Consider the following 13,637-nt stretch of genomic DNA (forward strand, 5'->3'; position numbering starts at 1 on the left):
GCCCCATAATCAAGTCATGTTTCTATGTAATTTTAAAGGCTCATGCAGCGATGTAGCTGGAATTATCATGTCCATCTTACAAAAAAGGAGATACAAGGATGCTCAGTGATATGATAGAAGTCTATGGGCATAGAAAGACTTGCTTTGTTGTTACTAGGTGACTTTAACCATTTCTTTACTAAAGCATTCAAGTTCACGCAGGAGGCAGCTCTTTGTGGCAGCTCAGAGTATGCTAAGGTATAAGGGGCATGGATGATCTACATTCAGATAATCAGAAGTTGACGGTGGGTAAGTATGATCAATAAATATTATGACATATTATCTAGTGATTATATAGCTCATGGACTATGATGTATATCACAAATGAACAAATTAACACATTTAAGGAGTGACTGATTTTTTTTTCTAGTGGAACTCAAAGAACATTATATTTTATAGACTCACAAAATTATAGAATCACAAGGTTGAAAGAAATCACAGAGACTGTCCAGTCCAAACCCTATATGACTCATGAATCATTTTTACAACATTGCTGAAAACCAGTTACTAGTTCAAACTCTGCTTGAACACCTTCAGTTATAGGGAATTCACTACCATCTCTTCTATTTTTTTGAATAGCCCTAGTTGTTAGAAAGAATTTTTTTGAGCTGAAATGTGTCTCCCTGTTTGCACATAAAGCAGCGATGGGATGGAAAATGACAAGTTCTTTCTACAATCCTCTATGAATGGTCAATTTGAGTATTCTGTTGATTTCTCCTAAATGGAGGAAGATGTCACTTTCTGTTAATGGAGTGTCACAAGTACTCTTGTCTCAAGGAAAAAAAGAAACTTTCTTTCCTCTCCCATTTTGGATTATCTATTTTCTCTCTCTCTTCCTGCTCCCCTCCCTTTCACCTTACAACCAGCAAAAACAGAAGTTTCAAAAGGAAAGACATTCCATCTAGGGGTACAGTGGGAAAGATTCCTGTAGGTTTCCTTTATCCATCCTTTACAGAGATATGTAACAAAGCAAGACCACAAGGGTGGTATGACTCACTCTCCTAGATCTCTGCTAATGACACAAGAGGAATGGTGAGTTTCCACCTTGCCAAGTGTATGTGGTGAAAGTCAATATTTTTAAAGCTGTGATGATAGGGCAAAGAGATTTTTACTTGAGGACAAAGTTAGAGCAAAGCAACTCATAAATCCAGGAACTGATCTATTCATTTTGTTTTCCCAAGAGCCATGGCAGAAAGCAGCCCTGTAGTCAGAGTTTTGATGAGCAGGAAGAGCACCAAGAAAGGTATTTCATTTTCTCACCTGTGACTCTATCACCAATAACAGATACAATGGTGATCTCATCTCAAAAGTAATGTCCAAATTGCTGTGTGGTACAGGAATTGTTCTGTTATCAATGATAGTTCAAAATTCAGTGGGTTGCCAACTGGGACTCTGGGCATCTCTTTGTAATAGTAGCACTTCTTAATCATCAAGATATCAAGTGACTAGTTCAAGGTCACATAATGAGCTAACAGCAAAGCCAAGCAGAGAACCAAGACCTGCTGACTCCTAGCTCAGTGTCACACAGGGATTTGAAAGAAATCTTTTGAGGTGTGGGAAAGTCACTTAATATTCACTCACTGACTCACTCATTCGCTAAGTATATACTGAATTCCTATTTTGTGTAATGTCCTGTCCTGTATGTAGCTTTGAAGCAGATACATCCCTGGCCCCAAGGAATCTGCCATCTAGTCAGATTAACTTCTCTGGCCCTCAATTTCCTCATCTGTACAATAAAAGGATCGAACGAAACAGTCTCTAGGGTGCTTTCCAGCTCTGACCATCTAAGAAGCCTACTCTGCTCCTTGCCATAGCACTGAAATAGCTTTTTCCTCTACCCTGTAGACAAGTATCTTAGAGCTCATTGCTTCCCAGCCCTTCAAAGGCAAGCAGCTAATCTCTAATTTACTGATTGCCTAACTACTTCAGTAAGTCACTCAGTGCAGTTAGATTCTGAAGCTAACAGTTAGTGGATGACATATCAGGGAGGGTGCATGGTGTAATGGAAAGAATTCACTGAATTCTGAAATTCCTGGTTTCAAATCCCAGTCATGACACTAGATGGGTAATTATATCAGGCTGACTGCTCCAGTCATACTTCATTTTATGCACATTCCATCTTCTTGATGCCTTGTCCCCACTTCATCCTATACTTTACTAAAGACCAACCCTGAAAGACAACCCTTCTGTTTCTGTAATTTCCTCTGTGATACAGTATGTCCCCCCATATCAGTCTGACTGTTCCAACCATGTTTCATTTCAGTGTCCCCACTCCTACTTTCCACACTGTCTTGCCAGCTTCTTTCCCCCCTCCCCTGAACCAAGATTTTCCAATTCTGAAACCATAATCAAATCAATATTGCCTTAGCTACTAGAATTGGTGCATCTACTTCCCTTTGACTTCATTAACCATCCCCTTATTTTCCAAACCAGAACACCCCTCCATGTCCCACTCTCCTATACGCATTGTCTCACCCAATATGAATGGCAGTTAGAATCTATGCTCCGACACTTGGCAGAGTATTTGGCATATAATAAGCACTAAATACCTTTTCATCCATTCACTGATGTACAAGTCATTACACACACACACACACACCAATTTTTTCCTCTGTATAAAGGAGGTAGTCATATCTACGCTACCACTCTTTCTGGTTACTGTGAGTGATGGAAACCTTCAAGTCCTATAGAAATGTGAATGATGTGATTTGACTAATAATGATAGTGAGGAGGAAGAGGATGTAGATGAAGGAGGAGAAGAAGAAGGAAAAAAAGAAGGGTGAAGAAGATGATGGGTGATGAGGATGATAAATGATGAAGAAGAAGATAATACATGATGAAAAAGAAGAGGAACCAGGAAGGGCAGTTACTGAGGAGAAAGCAGAGCTGAACTCCTGAAAAAGCCTAAAGAAAATCTGCACTTCATTATTTGTTTCCTTAGGCAGGTCCTGCGGGTGATATGCATTTAAGTGACAGTGACAACATGAAGATCAAGTCATCATCCTACCAAAGCTGTTTTCTACGTGATACTACCTACCTTTGAGAGTATTGAGCAGTCAGAGAAAAGTTCCAATAGCAGAGATGATGTTGCTATATGAAAAGGAACTCTTTAATGAAGCTGGAACATAATAAGCGTTTAATAAATGCTTGTTGACTGATGGACAAAAAAATAGTACACTCGGTACTTTGCATTTGGGGAGGGGGAAGGAAAAGAGGAAGTCTTAGGTTTTCCCCTTGGAAGGGTAAATAGAGAAGGAAAAGAGGCACAGAAAGGACTGGCATGTCCAAGCTTTCCATCTGAATGAAAACATTTCTTCAAAATAAACTCAAGACAAAATTTGCCCAAGTCTCTAATCTACAGACAGCTACAATAGGGCTAAATGCCTGCTGGTCCTTAGAGGCGAGCAAGTTAATCACTTCTTATCACTTATCAACTGACTCCAGGGGATTCTTAGTTTAGATGGATTCTGCCAGTCTCCAGCAAACAGGAAATGACCAGAGAGAAGGGAAAGGAAGAGGAAGAGTGGAGGATTGTTAATGAGGGAAACAAAGGATTAAAAGGAAAAAAAAAAGACCTCAGGAGAGTAGCTTTACACAATTACATAGATTTCTGCCTCAGTGAGATTCCCTTTCCACCCCCCCCATTAAGTTTCCATACCCTTAGGCAAAAAAGGATTGTATTTTCAACCTAATAAAATAACAGAATTTAAAAGGAAGTCTATTTGTTGCCTACAAAAAAGAAACAAAGGAACTTTTAGCCCCGAAGATCCCACTGGTGGGTACGTACTCCAAAGAAAGAAGGAAAGAAAGAAACCAGCATTTATTAAGTGCCTACACTTAGTGCCAAACACTGTACTAACTGCTTTTAAAATATTATCTCATTTAATCTTCATGATACTATTATGATCCACTTTACAGCTAAGGAAACTGAGGCAAACAGACTTGCCCAGTATCACACAGCTAGTAAGAATCCAAGATGATACTTGAACTCAGTTCTTCCTGACTTCAGGTCTAGCATCTCTATCCACCTACCTGCCTCTCCAAGGAGGTTAAGGACAAAAAGGTTCTATATACAACAAAATATTCACTGCAGCAATATTGGAGATAACAAAGAACAAAAAATGAAGTAAGTGCGTATAGACTGGGGAATAATTAAGCAAATATGGAATATTATTATGGAATAAGGTAAGAGAATGGGGTAGTTAGGTAGCACTGTGGATAGAGTGCTGGGTCAGGAGTCAGAAAGACTCATCTTCCCAAATTCAAATCTAGCCTCCAAACATTTACTAGCTGTGTGACCCTGGACAAGTCACTTAACTCCATTTGTCTCAGTTTCCTCATCTGTAAAATGAACTGGAGAAGGAAATGGCAAACCACTCCCATATCTTTGCCAAGAAAACCCAAAAGGGGTCACCAAGAGTCAGACAGAACTGAACAAAGAAAAAAACAAAGGTAAGAGAAGAGGGACCAACCAATAGAGTCCAAGCCCTCAGAGTGTGCAAAAGGGGTTCTACTTGCTGCCAGTCAACTTGAACCTGCTTCTGGAATGAAGATGACATGTAAAGCTTCTGATTCATAGCATTCATAGGTGCTGGGTGACAGTGATAAAGACAAGCCTTTTAACTGGCTACTGAACCAAGACTGGGAATATACAGGCTCCCTCCTGGAAATCTGATCTCTCTTTCCCAATGACCAGTAAGAACTGCCATAAAACTCTAGGTGGGAAAGGAGGTAGTGTGGCCACCTCTTCTTTCCACCTTGGCCTCCATGAGGCTTTGAATACATAATGCTGCTATTTCTTCTGCCCCTCTTGTGTTTCTCCTTCCCTGATATTAGGTAAATGAGCATCAGAGATGGAATTGCGCAGGCCACAACTTTGTGAGGTTTGTAAGATCAGAAGAGCCATCAGAAAGGTCCAATAGATAAACCCAAGAAGGAGTCAGCTCTGAAGAATGACCTGCTTTATCCAGGCCAGCAATGAAATGACCCGGGAGCTGAGAAATCATGCCTTACAAGCAAGGAAACAACTTATCCCTCACTTATGATGCACCTGAAGTGAACTCAGTAGTGAAAATGCTTATAACTACTCTGTTCAGGAACCAAGTAGGGAGGAGAGTATGCCCAAGTTTGGGGGGATGTTTTGTAATCTGGGTGCTACTATATTTTTTCAATAGATAGATAGATTGGGACATTGGGAGAAGACTCTTCTATACAGGGAGGGAATTTGTGATTCTCAAGAATAAGGATAACAAAATTTGTCTTGTTTTAGGGAGGAAAGTCATCAGCTCTTGAAATTGACCCACTTCTCATCTGAGTGCAATGGATGTAGGTTTGGCATTCTCCGACAGATAAATAGATAGATACAGATATAGATAAATCCCTTTTTAAAAGCTAATTGGTGATCCCTGTGGGGAGTCTGCCCAGGCCTTGTGGCCCTGGCCCACCCAGACCCCCAGCAGTGCAGTGGTGAGTGCCTACAAGAGGGTATACCGGGCTCCAGAGGCAGTAGAGAAAAGGGGACCATACATCATGATCCGAATGCTTTCCATCCAGGCCAAGTTGCAGAAGCACCAGAATCTGGCAAAGGCTGTCCTGTGGAGGAAGGCGTGATAGGAGCCTCTTCATATCATCCCAACTCTTCAGGGAAAAGGTCAGTGAAGTTTAACAAGGGTTATGCTGCCCTCAACCAAAGTGCAGATGAGAACCTGGTGTCTCTCAATTCAGACAGTGATGGAGAACTGGAATCCAGATACTCATCAGGGTACTCCTCTGCAGAGCAGGGGAATCAGGATCTGAACCGGCAACTGTTGCAAGATGGCTATCACTTGGTTGAAGTACCGGATGATGAAAATCTGGACCTTATTCCTCCCAAGTCCATGGCCTCCTCATCTTGCACCTGCTGCTGAACTCAGGGAAGTTCTCCCGCACTGTCCAGCAGGCAGCGCCTACCTGGGGGGAAGCCACAAGAGGGACAGTAGCTTCCTGGCACCTATAGAACATTGTCCTCTGCTTCCCTGGTGGGCAGAGCTGTCAGCACCAGATTCTCAGGAGGCAAACATCCACTTAGGAAGGTCAGTGACTCACAGGAAGCTCTGCCATGATGTTTCTCAGGCCACAGGCTCTGGAGGGCAGAGGTCAGGTGGAGAGTGCATGGGAGTGTTGGAGGGCTACACACAGCTTCTCGCTGATGCAGCCGTCACATTGGGAGATGATTCTTCCATACAGGGAGGGAAATGGAGGCCTTTTTGATTCTCAAGAATAAGGGTAACAAAATTAGTCTTGTTTTAGGGAAGAAAGTCATCAGCTCTTAAAACTGACCTGTTTCTCATGTGAGTGCAGGGGATGTTGGTTCGGCATTCTCCGAAGAAGCGTCTGCTCTCTTACAGAGTGTGATCAGGATGAGATTCTATGGCCAGGTGAGGAATAGGAGTCAGAGGCAGCTGCCCTTGGCTGAAGAGCCTTCAAGAAGGATTTGGCTCCCTTGGGATTCTGACAGAAGGAAGTTTCACAGGCCTTAGCAAGAACCCAAGTAGCCCCTGTGGGCTTGCCCTTCCAAAGTGAAATGTGTACCTTCTCTGTAGGTGCTGCTGGCTGGGCTTTCCCCTTCCCCTAAGTCTACCTCTGGTGAGGGAGCCCCACTGCTTTGGGAATGTTGACTGTAGCCCCCAGTAATGACCAATTTCCAATTCATGGGAGTTATGAAATTGCTGATTGGCCAAGACCCCATAGTCTGATGCTGTGGCTGCTCTGCACAGCCAGCTCTTCTTTCCCTCCCAACCTGCATTCATTTATTTATTTATTTGGGGTTTCTGGTCTTTTGTTTTTGGCCTTGATCTCACCTGGTTCCCCCAGCCTATTTCCTGGGTTGATGGCATTCAGATACTGTTGGAGGGGGGCTGGCCTCCAGCTTTGGTGAGGAGAGGACTGATCAGCAGTTTTTGTAATCTTTGTTAAGAACTCTGGGGTCGGACTGAAGGCTGGTGAACTGATATGTGGTTTAGCCCAAGGAATAGAAAGTCGGAGTCAGACAAATCAGGGAAGCACATGACCAGCCCCCCCAAGCTAGGGCTCTGACTCACGGCTCTCCTGCCCTTTACTTTCCTCTCCCCTCTTGGTGGACCTCACCAAATCCTCAAGGCAGGCTTAGAGTCAGGGTTCCTGCGGATATTTTGGGGTTTTCATTTTCACTCAGGAGTGTATTTCCTCAGCCAGAAGGATCCACAGATAACATTTAGATAGAAAACCTTGAGATTTGTCCTTTGAATTCTTTGTTTAGATTCAGGGACTTTTTGCAGTCGGACTCAGCGTCCCCCTGGATATTTAGCTTTCTGCGTGGTTAGTTTGTTTTACCTGCATTGGGGGGATGTGGGCCATGGAGGGAGCTGGTGTGGAATTGGGAATGTAGCAGGCCAAGGATGCCTTTGGCTGCCTGGCACCTGAGGCCATCTTCCACACCGACCTTTCCTGGGCTGCAGACTGTTTTCTTGACATCCTCCCATCCCCCCAGGTGAGTTTGAGGGACTACCTGTACCAAGTCAGTGCTTGGTCTCATGGTTCTGTGGGAAGAGGAATGGTAAGGGAGTTGGGGCAGCCTCAAAGGTGCTTCAGAGTCACAACTCCACTAATCTGTTGTCCCATTGGCCTTGTCAGTCCACAGGAGGGCCATGTGGCCACAAGGGTCTGCTGGGCCTTCTAGATTCAGACTGGACAAGAGAAGGTCAGGGGGACTTCAGACACAACCTAAACACTAACAGGAACGTTGTCCTATTTTTTTTTTTGTATTTTTGGTCTCAACCTCAGACCCATTTGAGGCAGTTGTTCCACTGTAGCTTTTAGGATCTGTGCGCATCTGTATTCCCAGGTTGTTGTGTTACAGCTTGTTTCATGTGTGTGTGTGTGTGTGTGTGTGTGTGTGTGTGTGTATTTTTTGTAAAGAATGAGAACAAGTGAGTGAGGAGAAAAAAGCACTGGAAGGATGTAGGACAGGCCTGGCAGGGAGTTCATTAAAAACGTGGTTACTTTCTCACCTTTACAGACCTTCTTCCGGGCTTGAGTGAGGTTCAGGCACTCCCCCAGTGGGATGAAAAGATAGAAAAGCCCAGACTCCGAGCCAGTTTCTAGGCCCAGATCCAGCGCTCTTCCTTAGACTTATGGGGCTGTTCTGACCCCCTGCTTTAGTCCTTGGCTTTCCATCCAATTGTGTCTTTGGCAATTTCATTGCCATGAAAAGGATCTCTGAAGATTCTGGCACTAATTCCCATCCTGCCTCACAGATGAGTGGGGATTTCATTCTAACAGGAAGCTGTAAGGCTTCTGGGTAGAACTTGTAAGAGGGTGGCTGGCTATGGAACAGTAGAGTCAACAAGACAGGGTCTGTCTGGAGTCACCTTAACCTATAGACAGATTTAAGCTAAAGTCCTGTGGCCCCACACCACCAGTGACACAGCTGCTTTGGGTCCCTCACCTTCTGGTGGTCTGCAACTGACCATCAGTACACTTGGGAAAATGGACTGGTTTGTTCTGGCTACTCAATCTGGGGGTGGGTTTATGCAGTGTACATAGTATGTACATTCGGAGATGTATATGGTTTAGAATTTTTTATCATGAGCAGAGTTTACAACATCAATAAATTTCTTCATGCTAAAAAAAAGCTAATTGGGGTTAACTTTATTGTGGATATAAGGAGATATCAACCTGTCAAATGAGAGTGAGGAGACACCAACTAGAAGTACCACAGTTTGTGTAGAGATTCACCAAGAAAATGAGGGAAAGAGGGCTCATAGTGACAGCATTAGAGGAACTCTGCTATCCTTCAAGTGTATCCCTAGAACCATCTCTGAGAGGAGGATATAGCCAGCTGAGCTCTGGGAACCAGCCCAGCTAGTGAATATTTGGGTTGAAAGACTAAGTTCAGAATCTCCCTACTATAAAAAACCATGAATGTGAAGAATTCAGAGAAATGGAGAAGAGCTGTATGAACTGATTCAGACCACAGTAAAAGCAGAACCAGGAAAACAACATACACAATTGCTATAACAATGCCAATGAAAACAATAAGAAAAAACTAAGCCAAGGCTATGTAATTATAATAATCTATCTTGGCTCCTGAGAAGGAATGAAGATAATCTTCTCTTTCACTCTCCGTAGAACAGTGAAATGGGTCAACTGTGTTGCTTTTTTTTTTTCTTTGTTAAGAAGGAAGTCTTAATTCCAAAAGATTCATGATGGAAAATGCTATCCACATCCAGAGAAAGAACTGATGGAGTCTGAATGTAGATCAAAGCATACTATTTTCACTTTCTTTATTTGTGTGTGTGTGTGTTTTTCCTTTTGTTCTGTTTCTTCTTTCACAACAAGACTAATGTGGGAATGTGTTTAACATGATTGTGCATGCATAACCTGTATCAGATTGCTCGCTGTCTTGGGGAGAGTGGTAAAGAGGGAGGGAGAAAAAATTGGAACTCAAAATCTTATAAAAATAAATATTGAAAACTATCTTTACATGTAATTGGAAAAATGAAATACTATTTACATTTAAAAAAAGAAGGAAGTCTTGTTGGGTGAGGTAATCAGGAATGGCTAAAAGTAAAAATAAAAGTCACCTTCACAGAAAGGTGGGGAGAGAGACAAGGGAAAAAGAGAGGAAGTGGAAGAGGGAAGGTAGGACAGAGTGAGAGAAGAGGTGGAGAAGAAGAAGGAAGGAAGGAAAAGAAAAGGCCAAAAGAGAAGGAAAGAGAGAAAGAGGAAAAGGAAAGGGAGAAATGAGGCAATGTAGTAGGAGAAATAGTACTGGCTTTGGAGTCCAAGGACCTGCATTCAAATTCCACCTGACACTTATTAGCTATGTGACCCTAGAGAAATCATTTAATTTACCTGAAACTGAGTTTTCTCATCTCTAAAAAGAAGGGGTTGAACTAGACATCCTCTGAAATCCTTTCCAGCTCTGGATCTATGACCTTATGAAATCAGACCTGAGTTATACGGCTGAGGGTTTTTGTTGTTGTTTTTGTTTGTTGTTGGTTGTTGTTTTGGGGGGTTTTTGTTTGTTTTTACAATTTGTTTCAGTTTGCTTCAACAACTTTGTCTTCAGAAGTGGATCCTATAGATACATGAACTTAGAAACGAACAGGTGTGAATTCCAAGGGGCTGCCTAATGAAACAGTGAGTTTCCTATCACTCAGGTCGTTTCCAGAAAAAGCTAGATGATCACTTGTTTGAGCATGTTATAGAGCAGATTCATTTATTTGTATTTTGAAAAGCTGTCAAACAGCCTGTTTAAAGAGCTTTCACAGTTTTCCTAATCTCTTTCTACAGATCTTTGCCCTAAGCTTTTATCACTTGAATGAAGAATTGAATAGCTGTGACTTTGAGAGATTAAAAGTAAAGCGCACCTGTCAACAGCATTTCAAGGTGGGGTAAGACTAGTGCTTAAACCATATTTTATTTTTTTATGTAAGTGCTATCAGAGTTTTCTGGCTTTAGGGAAGCAAGTTTAGGGTGCAGATTAGTTAAAATTATTAGAAAGACCTAGAAATGGGTCCAAAAAAGGGATGGGTAACAATAAATTGAACTCCCTTAAGCAGTTCCTAAACAGATTTATCTGTACAGTCAGTCAAAAATGAAATAGCCCATGGTCTCAAGAGACTCATATGTCTAAAGGGGGACAAAGAAGATGGGAGAGGAACAACATTAAAAAAAAACTATGTACAAACAAGATATAAAAAGGGTAAAGTGGAGATAATTTGAGAGAGAAAATACAAAGATCAAGGAGAATTGGAAAAGGCTTCCTGCAGGTGAAACTTCAGCTGAAATTTGAGGCTAGGGAAGCCAGGAAGTAAAGATGAGGAGGGAGGAAATCCCAGGCATGTTCAATTCAACAAGTACTATTTGTGAGGAGCTGTACTAGCGACCAGAGATACTCAAAGAGCAACAACTCTTGACCTCAGAGTGTGCCAAAGTCCAATAATGACAAGAAATATCTTGCCTATTCCTCTTTTCTTGCCCCAAAAGGTAAAATGGAGAGGAACTCCCAGTTTTTTGTGGGCCAATGTAAAAGCCTGCAGGAGATAGGATCAATTAGGATTTGATTTTTTTGGTCATCTTTCTCCAAATACTCCTTACTTTTTGCAAAGCCTGATTTTATCACACACAAATACATGTAACAAGCTACATGTACATGTAATATTAATATTATGATGTAATATCTTATGCTACATGTAATATTATATATATATATATATATATTACAAGTATATACACGGAGGAACAATAGGATGCGCCATACATGCACACACACTAACACACACATACACACCAACTCTTATACTCCACACTGAATCTATATTGCCTCAAATGAATTTCCTTTCCCTCTTCATTGGTCCCTGAACATAGACTGTTTCTGCTGAAAGCCGCTATGAGAACTGCGTAGACAACTCTGGAGAATGAGGAGATGTACCACTTCAGCAACAGACTGGGAGAAGTGGAGCTTTTTTTTTGCACTTACCCAACACTGCCCATCAGCGGCAAAAGAGGATTCTACTCAACCTTTCCTCACTCGGTTCTTTTGCCTAAACACTAAGAGCCAGAGGATAAAACTTGTCAGCACACAGTAGACACTTAGTAAATAACTGATGGTTCGATGAATTAATAAGGCAGTCATCAATGATCTAGCATCTGTCTGAGACATGAGTCCCAGAGTCAAGGATACACAACCCTTCCAGATGGAAGGAAGGATTCTTTCCTCACAAGGGATGCTGACTAGCCTGAAATCTAATAGAAATCAGAGAACACAAGATATATGAAACAGGTGGAAATTTTACTGGGGGCATTAAGATCACTGAAAGGAACTACATTCTTCCAAGTAAGAACAAGATATTAAAATATTACGATTTGGAAAATAACCTGGGGCACATACAGTATAACCAAAAAGACATTCCAAAATTCAGTAACAAAAGAACTTGAGTTCAAATTGCACCTCTAATCCTTACTATTAGTGTCACCTCGGGAAATTCCATTCACCTTCCTTGGCCTCAGTTTCCTCATTTATAAAATGAAGAAATTAGACTAGACGGTTTCTGAGGTCCCCTCCAGACCTGGATGTAGGCTCCTATAACCACTGACTTACAGAAAAACAGAGCTGAAATGCACTTCAGAGGCCAGAAAGTCCAGGGATTCTTAACTTGGGGTCAAAGGCCTTGTCTTTTATACACCCACATGTATGTAGGCATACATCCACATATGTAAGCATATGTCAATATAATTGCCTTCCTTTGTAATCATACATTTTAAGTATTAATGTACCAACATGTAAAAATACTATTTTAAAGAAGGAGTCCATAGATTCCATAAGATCAAAGGAGTACATGACACAAACACAGGTTAAGAACCCTTGATCTAGTCTAATCTGCTCATTTTAAATCTGGAGAAGCTTAACCCCAGAGAGGGAAGATCATCTTCCAAGGTCACACAGTAGAGAGGAAACTGGAACCCAGGTCTCTTGACTACCAGGATATGTCTCTTTCCACTGTATCCCTCTGTTAATCAGATATATCAATACTTTGAGGGCCTGTGATTTTTATTCATGTGAGTACTTTTTTCCCCAGGCAGATCACAACCCCTTCATGCTTCAATATACAGCTTCCAAGTTGCCGCTGCCCAAACCTCCATAGCCTCAGCTGGCCAGCTAATAAGCCATTCCCAACTTTAACTAGGTTGGTTCTGTGATGACAGGCCAGGCCTAACTCAAGACTTACCTGATGGGACTTGCTAGTACCAGTGCCTGGGAGCATAATTTTCGAGGGTCTGGAGTCATCTCCATTCCACGATGACCCATGAGAGGAGGACAGCGGGATGAGAGGAGGTTCACTGGAGAGGAGGAATAATGTTGCCCTTTATCTGATAAAAATAGTTACAAGGAACACAATACCTGATATATATCTATAAAATTAATACCTTCTAGTTTGTTTGTTTTTTAACGTATCGTAACAAATGGCTGACATTTAAGGGAGCACCTTTCTCTCAACCACCCTCTAAGGTGGACAGGTAATGTAGATGTTCTCTCCATTTTACAGACAAGGAAAGTGAGGCTCAGAAAGGTAAAAGGGACTTCCTTAAGATGACCAAACTAAGAAGTATGAGAGTCAGGACTTTAAATCCAGGTCTTGTGACTTTCAAGTCCAATCTGTTGCTTCTCATTCTGTTTTATCTTCACTATTTCTTGTTGCTCAGGAAAGAGCTAAGTGCTAATCACCTCCAGTATATAGTTGAGGAAATTCAGGGCTACAAAATGTGCCTCATCTAGGATTGCTCTGGACTGAGAGTCTGGAGAGCTGGGTTCAGATACCACCTCTTTGGTTGACCTAGGGCAAATAACTTTCTCTTACTGGGGCTCATATTCTTGATATATAAAATTGGGGTGGAGGGAGGCACAGCAGAGAAGAGAATAGAAAATAGACAAGATGATCCCTAACGTCCTTTTTAGTTCTGACAAAGCTATAAAACAAGCACAGGCTGGAAAATATTTAACAACCAGCCGGGAGTGAGGGAATGGGGAAATGTACACACACACACACACACACACACACACACACACACACACA

General features: G+C 41.9%; 1 pseudogene; it reads left to right on the top strand.

Annotated features, from left to right (window-relative positions):
• LOC114046668 overlaps window positions 1-5,945 on the top strand; it is a 22,281-nt pseudogene extending 16,336 nt beyond the window's left edge.
• Window positions 5,946-13,637: the final 7,692 nt, after the last annotated feature.

The sequence above is a fragment of the Vombatus ursinus genome, unplaced genomic scaffold (assembly GCF_900497805.2).
Source record: "Vombatus ursinus unplaced genomic scaffold, bare-nosed wombat genome assembly UNPS02014785.1, whole genome shotgun sequence".
Lineage (NCBI taxonomy): Eukaryota > Metazoa > Chordata > Mammalia > Diprotodontia > Vombatidae > Vombatus > Vombatus ursinus.